The sequence below is a fragment of the Lucilia sericata genome, unplaced genomic scaffold (assembly GCF_015586225.1).
Source record: "Lucilia sericata isolate MDLA Ls3-8-SP2 unplaced genomic scaffold, ASM1558622v1 Contig000134F_arrow, whole genome shotgun sequence".
Taxonomy (NCBI): Eukaryota; Metazoa; Arthropoda; class Insecta; order Diptera; family Calliphoridae; genus Lucilia; species Lucilia sericata.
Window position 1 is genome coordinate 343,286 of NW_023994166.1, and position 17,649 is coordinate 360,934.

The following is a 17,649-nucleotide window of genomic DNA, read 5'->3' on the forward strand; positions in this document are numbered from 1 at the left end:
TTAGTTAGTTAGTTAGTAGTTAGTTAGTTAGTTAGTTAGTTAGTTAGTTAGTTAGTTAGTTAGTAGTTAGTTAGTAGTTAGTTAGTTAGTTAGTTAGTTAGTTAGTTAGTTAGTTAGTTAGTTAGTTAGTTAGTTAGTTAGTTAGTTAGTTAGTTAGTTAGTAGTTAGTTAGTTAGTTAGTTAGTTAGTTAGTAGTTAGTTAGTTAGTTAGTTAGTTAGTTAGTTAGTTAGTTAGTTAGTTAGTAGTTAGTTAGTTAGTTAGTTAGTTAGTTAGTTAGTTAGTTAGTTAGTTAGTTAGTTAGTTAGTTAGTTAGTTAGTTAGTTAGTTAGTTAGTTAGTAGTTAGTTAGTTAGTTAGTTAGTTAGTTAGTTAGTAGTTAGTTAGTTAGTTAGTTAGTTAGTTAGTTAGTTAGTTAGTTAGTTAGTTAGTTAGTTAGTTAGTTAGTTAGTTAGTTAGTTAGTTAGTTAGTTAGTAGTTAGTTAGTTAGTTAGTTAGTTAGTTAGTTAGTTAGTTAGTTAGTTAGTTAGTTAGTTAGTAGTTAGTTAGTTAGTTAGTTAGTTAGTTAGTTAGTTAGTTAGTTAGTTAGTTAGTTAGTCAGTCAGTTATTTAGTTAAATGTAAAACAACGCCAACCCCTCTGCAGGTACACGCAGACAAACTCCACATTTGTTATTTCCAAAAAGACTTTACTAAAGAGAATTTTAATTAATTTTATTTAATATTTGTATCTGTTAACTTATTAAGCTAATTTGCTATGATATAAAAACGTTTAATTTAAATGTTAAAATAATTTTTTTATGTCCAAGCTAAAGGTGTAAATAAAAATGCAAAATCACTGATAACAGTTTTTTTACATTAATATTAAATTGTTTAATTTAATTAACTTTAGTGATGCTGTTAAGATAAAAAACCAAACAATAGATGTGTTCATAAAATAAAGTAGCCTATTTGTGATAAGTGTTAAAAAATATTTTTTTTTAATAATAGAATTTAAAAGTTTCCTTACGAAAAGTTCGGCATTTTAATTACAAGTACTATGGTTTTAAAGTTAGCTGCGAACACTTTGCATTTGCTTAAAGTGGTGTAAAGTACTTCAACATGTAATAAAAAATAGGGTTTAAACGTTTTTCATAACACCCACTTAAACATAAAAGGTTTGAATTAAATTTCATAAAAATGACACTTATAGTCTAAGCGCTTTTCTAAAAACGGAAGTAAGTTTCAAATTAGTCTCGACTTTATTAAACAATTTTTAAAAAAGTTTGTAATATTTGTAAAAAAGCCTGACATTTTGAAAAGACTGCCTATGTTTGTATTATTATTGTTTTAGACTCCGTTTTATTTTAAGGATACCCTTTATACATACATATGTATTATACAGACATACATAAGTATATTTTTAAATAAAACCTCGCATGCAAAAATTTACATTTACTGATTTTGAATTTACTCTGTGAACATTGTGAAATGTTTTTTATTTGCATGTTGCAACATTATGTATGTTTTGTTTGCAACAGGTGTTAAAACATGATGAAACTTTGCTTATCATTCTTTAAAATCGTGTTGACCTTCTCATGTTGTTGCAGTTGTTGCTAGAAGGTTTTAATGTTTTTTTTGTTTTTGTACATATTGTTTATACTGTAAAACATTTGATATTTAGCACAGAGGACACGAGGAGAAAACTTTACTCATATTTATGTATGTATGTACATTAGAGTGTCCCGAGGAATAGCCTTTTTAAGAATCTCATAGATGAATACATTTTTATCGATGCGTATTAACGAATTAAACATGAGAAATATAAAAAATATTTCTTTTTGAAAGCGGCCTCAGTTCCCTACAATTGGAATTTTTGGGGCCCATTTCGAAAAGATTGCATAGAATATTTTTTAAACATATTTTAATAAGATAAAAATTTTCAACCGCCCTGAAGCCCATTCAAAAATATATTCTTTTTATTTTTCTTGTATTTATTACAATAATACGATTAGTTTGAGGTGTATTCCTACTAAAAATTGGCCCACGGAATGCCCTAATGTATATATATGTAGTATGTATGTATAAAGCCGTGTAAGTGATGAACGAAAATTGCTTATGCAGTAGAATTCAAATTAAATGTGTTTGAAGACAAATAAATACAATGGAGTTTGTAAACAGGTCCTGAATTAAAGGGCCTATTATTTCTTTAAAATGTTTTTGTAATGTATCTTTTGAAAAGTTGATTTTGAAATTTTAAACAATTTTCTGTTGGTTTTAGATCGTTTATATAAAGTCGTATGTTATTTTTACTTTTTTGTTCTTTTTTTCTAAATTTACTTTTAATTTCATAATAATTTTAAAATAATCATCTTAGTCCAATCAATTAAACATTAACAAAGTCTGGCTATTTATGTTTAATTTAACAAATGAAAAACTCATAAACAACTAATAGTGATGAAGAAGGCTATGTTGAAATATTTGTACTCTTCACCTCAAAAAGTAAATTTCTTTAAAGATGTAAAAACTTTTTTTGAAATTTTTTTACTTCAATTATCCTTTCTAACTTTTATTACAATACCCAGCAAAAATAAATGGAAGTACTTCCAAAAGAATAACATTTATCACCACTTCAAAAGTAGCACTAATTGATTTTTTTACCTTCTGAGGAAGTGATGTTAAAAGACTTCCGAAGAAGCAAAAATAATTCTATTTTTTCAATGTTGAAGATATATATTTTGTTCTTGCATTATGAGATAAAATATTTTGTATTTGGGATTTTTATTAAATGTTTCTATTACCTTAATTAATGTTAATATTATTTGAGTCAAATTAATTGTATTCTATAATACTACAATTACTACAAAAAAGAGCATTAAAATTACTTCTTGAGAATGAATTCAGAAGTAGTGAATTTGGAATCAAATAAAAAGGACATCCCTCCTATGACAAGCCAGTGTTAAAATCATCACTTCTTCAGGTCTTTTTCAGTACTTCCATGGAGTAAATTCTACTTCTTTTTCGCTTCTTTGGAAGTTCTTTTTTTTTTTGCTGGGTATAATTCAACTTTTCAACTGATTGGTTTTAGAAATAGTTTTGATATACATATTGCTTATATATACCTATGCATATCGAACATAGCATAAGAAATGCATTAAAAAGTCAGGTTTTTTTCAGAAACTGTGTTTTTACAAATTACAAACTTAATGACAAATTCATATAAATATGTAATCCCTTTCAAGAAGGTAAGTGGCATAAAAAGAAAACAATTTACCAATTGACATTAAACATTTTTGTAAGACCTTCAAATTTTTCATAAATAATTACAATATAATAGGGTAGCCCTTCATATTGGAAATCCTGGTTCATTCTAAGATACTATTTCTCAAAATTTGTGTCCTGGTATCAATATTTAGTCAGCTTGGTCAAAGGATCAAAATGTATTTTTTAAGGTTTTTCTATTTTATTATATTTCACGTTAAAGAATGAAGCTTATATGCCAAGTAAAAGGTTTTTGAAAGTATCTTTCAATGCCGTACAATAAACTTTTGTGTTAGTTTAAAAATTTAAAAAAAAATTATAATTCATACGAAAAATTTTAAATTTTTTACATAATTTTTCTTTTTAATTTTTGAAAAAAAAAAAACAAAAAATAAAAACTTCTAAAACTACCTTTTTCGAAAAATTTGAGAAATTTTCATTTTCGACAGGAACATTAGCGACTTCAATTTTGGCACCACCTTATTTCAAATATTTTAAATTATTGACTTGTAAGGAAATGGAAAATAATTTCAAAAGATATTAACAATTATATACAAATACATAACTACTACTTATACAAATTAAACAATATACTGGAAAATTTATTTACCTTAAATTCCCTAAAGGAGCATTTCTATTGAAATTATTAGAGTCTTAATTTTATTATTTGAAATTTAACTAATTTTAAATATTTATTTATGTTTAATTAAACTTAAACACAAACAACAATGCTCATATTAATTGAAGTACATAATTTTGAGTACGGCATTGTTTTTGCTAACGGCAAATTAAAACCCTTGATAGAAAATCTCTTTTAATTTATATTAATTTGTAGTTGTAATTGAACAGCCTAATATCAATTATTAAATTCAGTAATGTGGGCGAATATTTATTTACACAATTCTTGTGTTCAAGAGAGATGAAGAGATGGAAAATAAAATAAATGAATATGGAGGTAAATAAATAACATCCCACAATATTTACTGATATTTATATAGTACATACAAAATTTCTTTGCATTGACAAAAAGGCTTTTGCCAAATCAGTTCCAAGCTGTTTAAAAACAAGTAAGAAATTATAGTCGAGCGAGGCCGACTATATTATACCCTACACCAGTTATAAAAATAAAATTTTATTTAGTTTTCATAGTAAAGCATTTAAGTGGAATTGTACCTTGCCTCAGATATACTTAAGCCATTTATTGTTAAATAAAATTGTGGACATTCAAGTCATATTTTGGAGGCGGCTTTGTGTATTAGGCCCTTTAATTATAAAATTTATGAGGGTCATTAAGGCAAATAGAGAACTTGCATTTTGTCATACGAGTATATTAATCATAATTATGAACTTAAAAGGCCTATTCAACAAGTTCAGTAGTATGGCGGCTAGGTGAAATATTGGACCGATATTAAACATTTTCAATAGACTTCGTCCCAAGGACAATAGAAGATCATATACCAAATATCATTGAATTATCTTCAAAATTGCGACCTGTAGTTTGATTATAAGGTTTACAAGCCCTATTCAGGGGATCAGTTGTATGGTTGCTAGGTGAAATAATAGACTGATCTTAACCAGTATCAATATCAATAGATAACGTACCAAATTTCATTGAATTATCTTCAAAATTGCGACCTGTAATTTGATTACAAAGTTTACATGGACGGACGAACAGACGGACGGACATAGCTAAATCGACTATAGGACCAGTATTATTGTGCGTTGCAAACATCAGCACAAACCCAATATACCCTCCCCACTAAAGTGGTGAAGGGTATAAATAGCGGTTGGCAAGTTTGACCACCATTTCGAAGAGGTGTTTTTTTTAGTATTTTTTGGTAAATCTTCTTATTATACAGAAAAATATTTCAAAATTTGTTTGGCATTTGGTTTGGTCCATTTCAGAATTTTTATACCCACCATCAAAAAAGATGGGGGGTATATTGATTTTGTCATTCCGTTTGTAACACATCGAAATATTGGTCATAGACCCACAAAAGTATATATATTCTGGGTCCCTATTAAATTCTAAGATGATCTAGCCATGTCTGTCTGTCCGTCCGTCTGTCTGTCTGTCTGTTGAAAGCACGATAGAGTCCGAACGGAGCAATATAGAGGATTGAAATTTTCCACAAATACTCTCTATAGGTAAGGTTTGTTTGGTATTGAAAATGGGCAATATCGGTCCACGTTTTCGGATAGCCCCCATACAAGTGGACCCCTGAAAAACAGCTTTAATGGGCATATCTGTTTCAAAGGTACGAATATAGCGATGAAATTCGACATAAATAAGTATTATTTGATCCAAAATCTCTCTACCAAATTTTATGAGGATCGGTCCATAATTGACCCTACCCCCCATATAAGGCCCCTTCAGAAAATTGGTTTTAACACGCATTACTGGCTTAAAAATACAAGTATAACAATGAAATTTGACATAATTAAGTCTCTTATGATTAAAAATCTCTCTGCCAAATTTTATGAGGATCGGTCCATAATTGACCCTACCCCCCATATAAGGCCCCCTTCAGAAAATTTGTTTAACGCTCATTACTGGCATAAAAATACTAGTATAATAATGAAATTTGACATAAGTAAGTCTCTTATGATCAAAAACTTCTCTACCTAATTTTATGTTGATCGGTCCATAATTGACCCTACCCCCTATATAACTATCCAATTTCATGCGGAAAGTGTCGGGAAGTGATATTCGATGTAAAGATGTTTTGTATGAACCAAAATTGGTCTACAAATTTTTTATGAAAAACGGTCAATTATAAACCCTATCTCTCATATAAGGTCCTCATCAGTTAATTTGATGAGTAATATCCTTTTAAGGTTTGATGATGGGTATATGAGATTCGGCACAGCCGAATATAACACTCTCACTTGTTTATATTATTTTAGAATTTTTATGTCCCTTATTAGCACTTAAAGTCGTTTTTCGGACCAGACATATTCTAATAAAATTTTTAATTATTTCTGCGACACCTAAGGATCATGTAATCCATCTATGCATTACATCAGAGTAATCTCAAATCTACTCCTTTGCTAAAATTATGGAAATATATTATCCGCAACACGGTCATATGTAATGCAGACCATGCTGTTATAAAGTCTGCATTTCATAGGACTGCATATGTACTACAATAATGTTTGCTCCAAAAACAAAAAGTAGTCCACGGGACCCCCTATTATGTTTAAAATTTCTGAAAACACGTAAAATGTATGCAAACACATCATTTAAACATAATTAAATAAAAATTGCATGACTCCTCAGTTTTAAAAGCATATTAATGGGCTGACTGATTAATGGAGCAGCAAGCTGACTGTATAATTTTTTAGTCATCTGCTCGGGTGGTTAATTCATACGTTTGGTTTCACTCGGTTCGGTAGTATGGTTTTAAGTTAAACCGCAAATAATGAATTTTTTTCTCGCATTCACATATGAACATTAGGGTGGTTCATAATTATGTGAATTAATTATTAAAAAAAATAATATTAATTACTTAAAAAATAGTGTTCAATGTGTATTTATGTATAAATATTTCATAATTTTAAACAATTATAATGTTATTACGCAACGACTAATTTGTAACATTTGTATGACCCAACTGAATGATGTTGCCCGAAAACACAGTGTATATGCTTAATCACACACTTTACCTGTATTAAATATACAAATTAAAGTATTTTATATTATTTATTATTTTTTTTTTTGGCTGTAACTACAAATACATACAAACATACATACATATTTAAGCACAGATGTAGGCTAATTAACAATAAAGTGTCATTTTTATATAAAACCATAATCCTCGTGAAAAAGCGTAAATACTATGGCTTAAAATATTTAATATTGTTGATAGCAAAATGGCTGATGACAAAGATATAAACATTTATAAGAACATAAATACTTACACATACATATTTATTTTGTAGATATGTATGTATGTATGTACATATTTTTAACGCCATCATAATTAAATATTTATGCACATTAGTGTGGCTCAAAAATGGAAATTGCATTCTTTTTACACAAATGTTTGATACGAAATTGAAAGCACATTTCAAAGAGCTTTCATGTGATACCAAGTATATAAATATCGAACAAATCATGAAAACCACAAAAAGGATATTTTTATCCTTTGATCCAGCTCACAAAATATTAACCCTAAGACAATTATTTTGTCTAACTGTATCTTAGAATAATGGGAACATCAGTACCTTATTTATTCTTCAAACAATCGGGCACACCGTAATGAACTTAAATGTATTAGGGTGGGCTTAATATGCGTAAATGGAAAAAATTTACATTCAAAGCCAGTGTTGCCAATAGATTCAGAAATAAAAGGCTAAATAGGACATTAAAAAAGGCCAGAAAAGGCTTAAAAATAAGGCTAGAAAAAGTTTAAATTTGTATACCTTAGCAATCTGTTTTAAAACATGTGAACAATAATAGTCGTACATTCCCAACCAGAATCCAATCAATTTCGAAAGTCCTAGAATGGGCCTAAGATCTAAAATGACCAATTATCGCAGAATTTAATAAAATGTTTCTACTTATACCATAAACCACTTTAGTCATATAATCACCTTAAAGTATACCAATCGGCTTAGAATCATTTTCTGAGCCGATTAAGTCTATCTGTATGGCTTACTGGCTGAATGGTCATGTTAAGCTCGCGAAACAGACGAAGCCTACGGAAAAGGTTAAAATCGGTATATAATTTCACCTAGAGCCCATACCCCCTGAACCACCCGAATAGGGCCTTCGAGTTTTGAGTTAAGTTAAATATACCTGCATCACGAAAAAAGCACAACTAATTATTTTTTAGTTTGTATTAGCACTGCTGAGCCTGTTATATTTCGCAATAGTTAGATCTCATTTGACCCTAGCCCCCATATAAAGCCCCCTTCCAAAAATTACCAGAATATCAATTCACCTATAAACAATAATATCGCGATGAAATTCGGCAAATTTCTTATTGTATTAATTTCTGTTACAAAAGTGCATATGGACCAAAAATATAGATTTTTTTGGAGTGGTCTGCACAACAGGCCCGACAGTGGAGTAGGTGTATTTCTTCGGATTTGATGTAGTATACATCCTCCTATCGACCTATTTTGTTCATAAGAATCTAAAATTAATTTGTCTAAAATTGTAGCTCATCTGACAACAAATGATAAATAAAAAGGCTAAATTTAGTCTTAAAAAGGCTGACCTGGCAACACTGTTCAAAGCTAATATAAAAGTTGTTGTTCTGCATCAATATCTGGTGCGCTAACAGGGCTAACAAGTAAGACCACAAATACTTTCCTCTGGACACTATTATGTGCTCAACAGACAGACAAACAAACATACCTGCCTATGCCTTTGGCTCTAAAGGATCATTTTAAAGATTATTTCAACCATGCGTATACGTTGTTGTCATTTGAAAGGTCTTTAATAGGTGCTTTGAAAATGCTCATACCTCATTGAAAGCGCCTTTCAAAGTATATGTGGAAAAATATTGTGTTTATTATTTAGCAATATTGATGACAAAACAAATATTTTGAGAAATAAAATAGCCCTTAATATATGCGTATTTATACACTAACTTCCGTATTCATAAAATAATATATATACATTTAAAACACACAATAGTTAAAATACACATATAACTTAAAAGCCATTGTGGTAATCATAAATAAATAACAATCCTACTACAATAACTTACTACGGTTTGCCTCTCATTTTCGATGTTAGTGTTGCTTACAATATTCGTCGAATAATTTTTTATGAATACTGCCGTAAATACGCTGATGATGATAAATGTCTGTGTACAATATTTAATTTAATTATTTCATTAAAAATATAATTATGTTTTTTTTTTTTCATTTCTCCCGCTGTTTACTGTTTTATTTAACAAACACAGCATATATGTCAACATTAATTATGCAAATAATTTGAGTAAATGGATTTCCGATAGATCTTGTGAATAAATTATGTTCACAAACAATAAAACACATTTGTATAACTATTTTTTTTTATAATCTGTGTGTGTGTGTTACAATATTGAATAATATGTTTATATTTGATATTTATATATAATAATTAATAAATTTGCGGATTTGTATAAATAAATTATATGTTTTCGCAACACAGTTGTATAACTGAAATATACAATATTAGCATTTTAATATTTAAAAATTTAATTATAATATTACAACAGACTTTCAATAGTATTATAGTTGGAATTAAAGCTTTTAAGTTTTGATAGGATAGCAAAATTGTGATAGGTTTATAATGAAAATGTGCAGAAAATTTGTTTATTCAATAGTATGGCAGTAGTTAATAAATAAGCTGATAAATAAGGACTTTAAAACTCAATTCAAAATATATATTTTCAAAAACTACGTCTGGAGGCAAAAATTTTCAAAGTTCGAAATAATATGTTTACAAAATCATGAAGCAGCTAAAATCGGGAATATATGAATACTCAAGTCTCTCCATAAAAAGAAAGTTAATACTACCTAGCAGAAACATGGTATGTAATGAGTTGTACACATTGGAACCCGAAAAAATATAACCATATATTAGAAAAACCCGTGTCTCCCAGTTTTGCCTAAAGTCATGCACTGTTATTGTGGGCCCACAAAGATTTGGGCTCATATCTTGTAAACCGTTCGGAAATTTGATTTACTATCTTGTCACAAAAATTTTGAACATATAAAGTCAAAAAAACTTAATCTTCAAGATCGATATCGCAAAAAAATTTGAAAAATTCTCTAAAGTAGGCGTATACTTCATATTTGTAATATCAATAAATCATTAATACGTATACGTACAGGTGTCGTTAATAAAAGCTGTGTGTAAAACTTTCCACTTTAAATGAAATAATAAAGTTTTTTGATTATATGTTGACAATTTTTGTTCTTTATGACACGAGCTACAGACTAAATCACAATCCTGAACGGTTTCCAAGATATGAGCCTGAGAAAATTATAATTTTTTTTCAAAAATGATACCGAGATCCCAAATCTTTGGGGCCATAAAAAAAGGTTTGCAAGATATGTGCCTAAGAAAATTATCACTTTTTTGCAAAAAATGGCTAATCTGGGAGACATGGTTCTTTTCTTTGTCTTTTATCATGTAGTTGTGTCCGTATATGGTTATATTTTCAATGACTTAAAATATTACACACAGTGTTATTAAAGAACCTACCCACCAAAAACTCAGTAATGGCTTTCAATTGTAATAACTTACCTAACAACATACTTTTTAATGACTACTGCATTTCATCTGGATTACATATAAGTAGTCTAATGAGGTCTTACAAATAATGTGTTATATAAATACTTTCTAATTTTTAGTCATCTTGCCAGTAATGATATAGAAGCTGTATGTATACGCTTTTTCATGCGATTTGCAATGACTACTTTTTCTAATTACTTGTAATCGTTTGGGGTAAAGACTTGCCTCTAATGACATCGCAGTATTAAAATAATGACTTAAAATGCAGTTTTGTAAGTAAATTTTAGCATTTTAATGATAGGTTTTACTGGGTACTTTCAATAGCTTCTAAATACTGCCTGCATTACAAATAAATATACATATACGTAAGTGTTTACGTTTTGTCTTGACATATTGTTTTCACGTTTGTTTTTAACAAAAATCACATGCAGATTTACAAAACCGTATGCAATTTAAATGCATTATTAAAAATAATTATGTACTAAATATTTCCAAAATCCTACAAAATATATATAATATTTAATAATATTAAAATTCAAAATAATTTACTTTACACATCAATCCATTTAAAACCGCAAACATGTTTGGAAATGTTCAGTTTAAACATTTTGCATGAATCTCATTTATACGTAAATCATATAAATTTAAATGGCTAAAATGATTCAGACGGAAACATTAAAATAACCAGGCTCATGTACATACATATGTACATAGAAATTTATACACGTAGTATGTAAATAAACAACAATATTTAACAATATTATGTTTAACAATATTGATGAAGAAAAGTTCACAACGTGTAAAAAACATTTCACTCTATATGATATAATTATGCTTATTATCAACAGACTGATGGAGAAATGTGTTGGTAACTTTTAACTATGTATGGTGTATCTAAACGTCCATAAACAATTATAATAACAACTGTTGTAAATTGTACATTTAAATATTATCATATACTGCATAAAATCAGTGTTATTTAGACTTTTATAAAACTAAGTTTTGTCGATTTTTGTTTATATATTGGAATATTTAACATAATTATGTTGTATGGGGGCTAGGTGAAATAATGGACCATTTTCAAAAAGCTTCATCCTTGGGTCAAAGGAAGAGTTTGTGCCCAATTTCATCCAAACATCATGAAAATTGCGACCTGTAGCGTGCTCAATAGCTTTAGATGGACACACAGACAGACGGACATAGCTAAATCAACTCAGCGATTCTAAGACGATTGGTGTACTTTAAAGTCGATGTAAGACCAATATTTTTGGGTGTTACAAACATCAGCATAAACGTATAATACACTGCCCACTAAAGACTTAGACCTACTTACTACCCTTTTCAACATTATTATTAAAACTTTTGAGTACGGAACCAAAATAAGTAAGTCATTACTGATTTTCACTTGTACGGATATTCAAGGATGTCTTGAAGACTTGGACAACTGGGATAATTTAATGCATACATACAATCGGTTGTGAGATTATTACTTTAATTTTGTATATAACACGCTTACAGCTATTGGAAATAAATAAAATCAAAATAAATAACTAAAAATTTGGACGGACTGTAAGATTTCTGTACTGTCATTTGTTTATGATAAATTGAAAATATTATTGAAGATAAGAATTTAATATAAAATTTTTGAAATATTCTTCGGTTTTCAAAATTCTATAAACTTAAGGTGTTAATACACACTATTTAAGTTCTGCATTACTCTGGTCCTTTTTAGTTCGGCCTCGTACTTACTTTCTCAAAAGTGACTTCACACATTTGTATGGTACCATTAACTGTTAAGAATTAATGCGACCCAAATATTAATATTTATATACATGACCTATAAAGAAGGTAGAATGTTAAAATTTAGTACAACTATTTTTTTATTGCATGTAAAAACATTGTTCCTTTCTGCCATTGTCAAACTTCCCCTCCCACTCATTAGAACAATTTTACTTGAGTTTACTCGTAAACGGAAAATAAATGTTTGTTTTTAAATTTTTTAAGAACATTTTTAAGGTTATTAGCCGTTTTTTGTATGACCTTTTTCTTGTATCACTGCTCACTGCTAATCGTGGGTTAAACTAAGGAAAGGAGAAGTGTATACTGGAAAGCTAATGATACTAATTTTATTACTGTCAGATTTCTATTAAATGGTGTGTATATACATAAGTGCATGTTTCTTTTAGATAATAGTCTTAATGGTTACAATTTTTGAAGTAGGAACTGCTAATGATGTCAGAAACAACAGAAACAACTTTTTAAGGGGTTTAAAAGTTTCTGGTAATATTTTTTTAATTTGTGTAAGTTTTATTGCATACTCGAAATAGTTAAGTTACCAAACAAACCCTGAGAAGAGACAATAATTGTAGAAAATTTCAACCCTCTAGCTACACCCGTTTGACTATCAGCATGCTTTCAATATGTAGATAGGCGGTTGCAATTGGTTAGGTCATTTTAGAATCTATGTAAACGAAATTTCTATCTTATTTATTTTTTATTTTTGGTATAAAATTTAGTTTCCTTTAAATATAATTTTTTATACATAAAACATTCTTCACTTTACTTGGAATACTTAGTATCACCTTGTTAATGACAATCTTAACGGAAAGTGTCATTGAAATTTCAACGTCTTGTTAATGATGATGATTTTGATAATGATAACAAATAATAAGGGACTTATATAATATAAAATGCTTGACATTTTACAAGTTGTATTTTTTTTAATACACAAATTGTTAATATTTGAATATTTGAACAGTGACTAAATTGTCGAAAGTTTTTAATATTCATTTTAATGATCTTAATTAAAATGGTGTTTTAAATCGCTAAAAAAAATTCTGTAATCATCGCTCTGTTATAGGAATTAGGCCATATATTAGTCCATCATCCGAAGATATTGATATCGAATTAGATTTTTGTCAGATTTGTTATAGACATTTCTAACTATAATTGCTCACTGTTTGTCCTGAAGAAATACTCATTCTAAATATCATTATACCCTACACCACTTTGGTGGGAAGGGTATATTGGGTTTGTGCTGATGTTTGTAACGCACAATAATATTGGCCCTATACCCACCTTAAAGTATAGCAATCGGCTTAGAATCATTTTCTGAGTCAATTTAGCTATGTCCGTCCGTCTGTCCGTCCATGTAAACCTTGTAATCAAACTACAGGTCGCAATTTTAAAGATAATAAAATGAAATTTGGTACATGACCTTCTATAGAATCGGAGACGAAGTCTATTGAAAATGGTTTACATTGGTCCATTATTTCACCTAGCACCCATACAACTGAACCCACGAATAGGGCTTGTAAAACTTGTAATCAAACTACAGGTCGCAATTTTGAAGATAATTCAATGAAATTTGGCACATGATCTTCTATGTGACGAAGCCTATTGAAAATGGTTAACATCGGTCCATTATTTCAACTAGCCCCCATACAACTAAACCGGACGAATAGGGCTTTTAAGTTCATAATCATGTTTAGTATACTCGTATCTCGACAAAAAGCTGCAAAACCAAGTTCTATACTAGACTTGATGACCCTCATGAATTTTATAATTATAGGTTCTCATTTGACCATTGCCCCTATTCAAAGTCCCCTTCAAAATTTGACTTAAAGGTACATAATCTTATTCAACATTAAATGGCTTAAGTATATCTGAGGCAAGGTACAATTCAACTTAAATGCTTTATTATGAAAACTAAATCACATTTTTTTGGTAACAGGTGTAGGGTATTATATGGTCGGCCTCTCCCGACTATAATTTCTTACTTGTTTTTTTATTTATTTTTTGGTTCATATAAATACGAATGAAAATTTCATACCGACCGAAAGACATCGGTTTCAAAAGTTACTTGTTACTTGACATGAAATCCCCTATTTACGTATATGTTACACATTTGCTATAAGAGTGACATAACTCAAAATTTCGATTTGAACAATACAAATTTCTTAAACATTATTTTAATAACTAAATTTTTAAAATTCCATTCTTTTAAAATTAGAGACATTTAAACCTTTTTTAAATTCTATGCACCATAATGACTTGTGACTATCTTATTGCCACCGAGTGATATGTAAAGTTTATGTAAATTTAAATTATTTATATACATGACATATTTTACCACAAGGTATAATTTCTGCCTTAAAAGTGTGAATGACAAATTATATGATTTTTTTACGTTGACATTTTTGCTGCTGTAGATAATGTAATGTTGTTGTAATGTTAACGTTTCCCTTAAGAATTAAAGGTCGCCGGTAAAAAAATACTCTGAAATTACAATAATGTCTAACATCTCAAACATGTTCTTAAGAAAGAAGTCTTAAGCACTTATAATGTTTTTTTTCGCAAAATAATGGAAATTCCTCAAGCTGTACTATTAACATTAAAAAAAAAATTTAGGATAAATAATATATGGTTTCAAACTTTTTTATACACTCATGAATACATAAATACTATTAAAATTTTGTGCTTGTATGAAGTAAAGATAACAAATCTTTTCATAATTAAGGAGAAAACGGTGTAAAATTTATTTTTAGGATTTTAGTTAAAACGAAATTACAAATTTAAAGTTTTAAATATTTACTTAAAGTAAGTTGTTTATAATTTATTATAATTTCAAACTTATAAACACAAAAATTTTCAACAATTTTTTGAAATAATATAAATATTGAAATTACTTAAATTGTTTCAATGTCTGCTGCATACAACTATTTATTGACGAAACTATTATTTATTAAGAAAATTCATTTAAAACTAAAATCTCACTATAAAATTTCTAATTTAATTGTAACATTTATTAAATTTTCACTTTTTTATATATATTTGTACAAATCCCTATGAAATAAAAATTAAATATATAAAATTCAATAAATTAAGATAAACAAATTGTAGATGTTGAGCATATTCTCATAAACTACAAAATATATCGTCAGCTAAAGTTTAAACAGCCCTTACTAGCAGGAGATCTTGAATATTTAGTTGCTTCTTAATAAAACTAACAGAATTCTTTTTCAAAAGATGAGTTATGATATCGAATTTATGTCTCCTTAGGACCATTTCCATTTTAGCTGATGATATTCATCTATACTAAACCGCAATTAAGTACAAATATTTTATACACATATTTATCTTACATATACACAAAATATACTAAACACTTACAAACTTAAACTAGCACGTATTCATAAGATTGTGTTGCATATTTATTAGTAAAACTTTTGGGTATACGTTTAGTATACTATATATAGATACAAGTTATATTAGAAGATGAGCTCATTAAATATAAATCGTATTAATAAGAAGTAATTAAACACAAAGGTTTCACATTAAGCGCCTAATTATTAAACAAAACACAATATCCTTAAACAGAAACAAATTTAACACAACAAGGATATTCTTGATTAGTCAGAGGCCAAAACTTTTAATATTACACTTATAGGTTATAAGATAAAACAATATTAATACACAAACATTTTGTATTGGCAAACAGTTTTAATGGGTCTAGTCTATTAAGAATTCTTAATGTTTTATTAGAAAAAGCCTTAATGAAGAGGATAATTTTGATTACATACATTAAATCATCTGGTTGGATACATGATCAATAGAACAAATTGCTATACAGACTTAAAGTTTTCCAGAAAAATTCGAACACTTTAAATGATTGAACAAATTTTTCATATATCGAAAATTTTTTTGAAAAATTATTTATAGAAATTTTTTTTATAGAAAAAGTTTTCAATTTTTTGTTTTTAGTAGAACACACACACATATCATTTACAAAAAAAAAATTATATAACTATAGAACAAATTTTTCCCTTTATAGAAAATTTTCTATGTTCAGAACATTTCCCAATAAAATAACTGATTTCTGCTTAAACACAAAATATGTAGTTGGTTAATACTAATGTACAAACATACAAATGTTTCCCTTAATTATGATACCTTACATACAGTTGCACACATCCATTAATGTAGAAACAGGAAATATTTTTGTGGCATTTTAGCTTTATTATTGCCTTTGTAATTAGTGGTCATAAATCATAAACTTTTTGGAAGAATTTGTGCTCAAAAAAAATATATATTAATATATACAGCTGTTATAACACGTGTATCGAATTTAAATATAGATGAGTAGCGAAAGTCTGCACAGGTATTAAAATTAAAACTTTTTTATATCTAAATTCAAGCTAAGAATATAAATGTTTGCAATATTGTATATCGATTAAAAAAATTAATTTTATCGCTATTTGAATTCAAAGTGTATTTTGTGATGATGGTAAAAATGTTTATGGCTAAAGTTTATAATGAGTTTTTTTTTTTTTATTTTATTCCTAATGCAATACGAGAAGTAATGTAAATTCATAAATTTCTTGTATTTGAAGAACATATAATATTCTTTTTTTTTACTTATTGCTGCTGTATTGTTTTCCTGCATTTTCTTGTTTCACGTTTATCATAGGTTCATAATATTTATAAGTTTTTAAATAAATGTTTATCTTAATCTTAGAGTTTTAAAGTTAAAACAAATCTAGGAACTATATTCAATAGTCTCTATCTAAAATAATACAAGTTTTCAGGAGAGCAAAACAATTTTAATTTCGCTAGTTCGTAAAGATTTTTGAATTTTTACTTCTACAATATATTTTTACGACCATATTCTACATCGTTATATAAAAGAATTTAAAATTTTGGATTATTTGCAAAATTATTCACTAATTTATATTAGATAGAGCTTTTTTTCTACAAACATTTCATAGAAATATATATTTTTTATTTGATTTAATATCAAAAAATATTATATTTTATACAATTTTATGAATAGAAACCACATTGTTGAAGAAGCAACAGATTATAAGGTTTTGGTCCAAAATCAATGTTATAAGGTTAAACACGGCAATAAAATTAATCAAATAAGTATCATAGTGAGCGATATCTCGAAAACTATTAAACCAATTTTAAATATTTTGGCGGATTTGTGTTCGACATGTCCAAATTAGTGAAAATCAAGTGTTTTTGCATCAGAAAATTATCCAAAATAATAGAGTTTGAAGCAATTTTTGTATAAGTTAGAGAGTTTTGCATTCAGAATTTTTCTTTTTTAAGATAGAGAAATTTAAAAATTGCTATAAAATTGCCAAGCTATATTTTATTTTTTTTTTTTTGAAA

At 27.9% G+C, this 17,649-nt stretch overlaps 1 protein-coding gene across 1 annotated transcript in view; it reads right to left on the reverse strand.

The window, feature by feature from the left end:
- The window catches only part of LOC119601001 (5-hydroxytryptamine receptor 1), a 170,611-nt gene that overhangs the window by 122,208 nt on the left and 30,754 nt on the right, over nt 1-17,649 (reverse strand).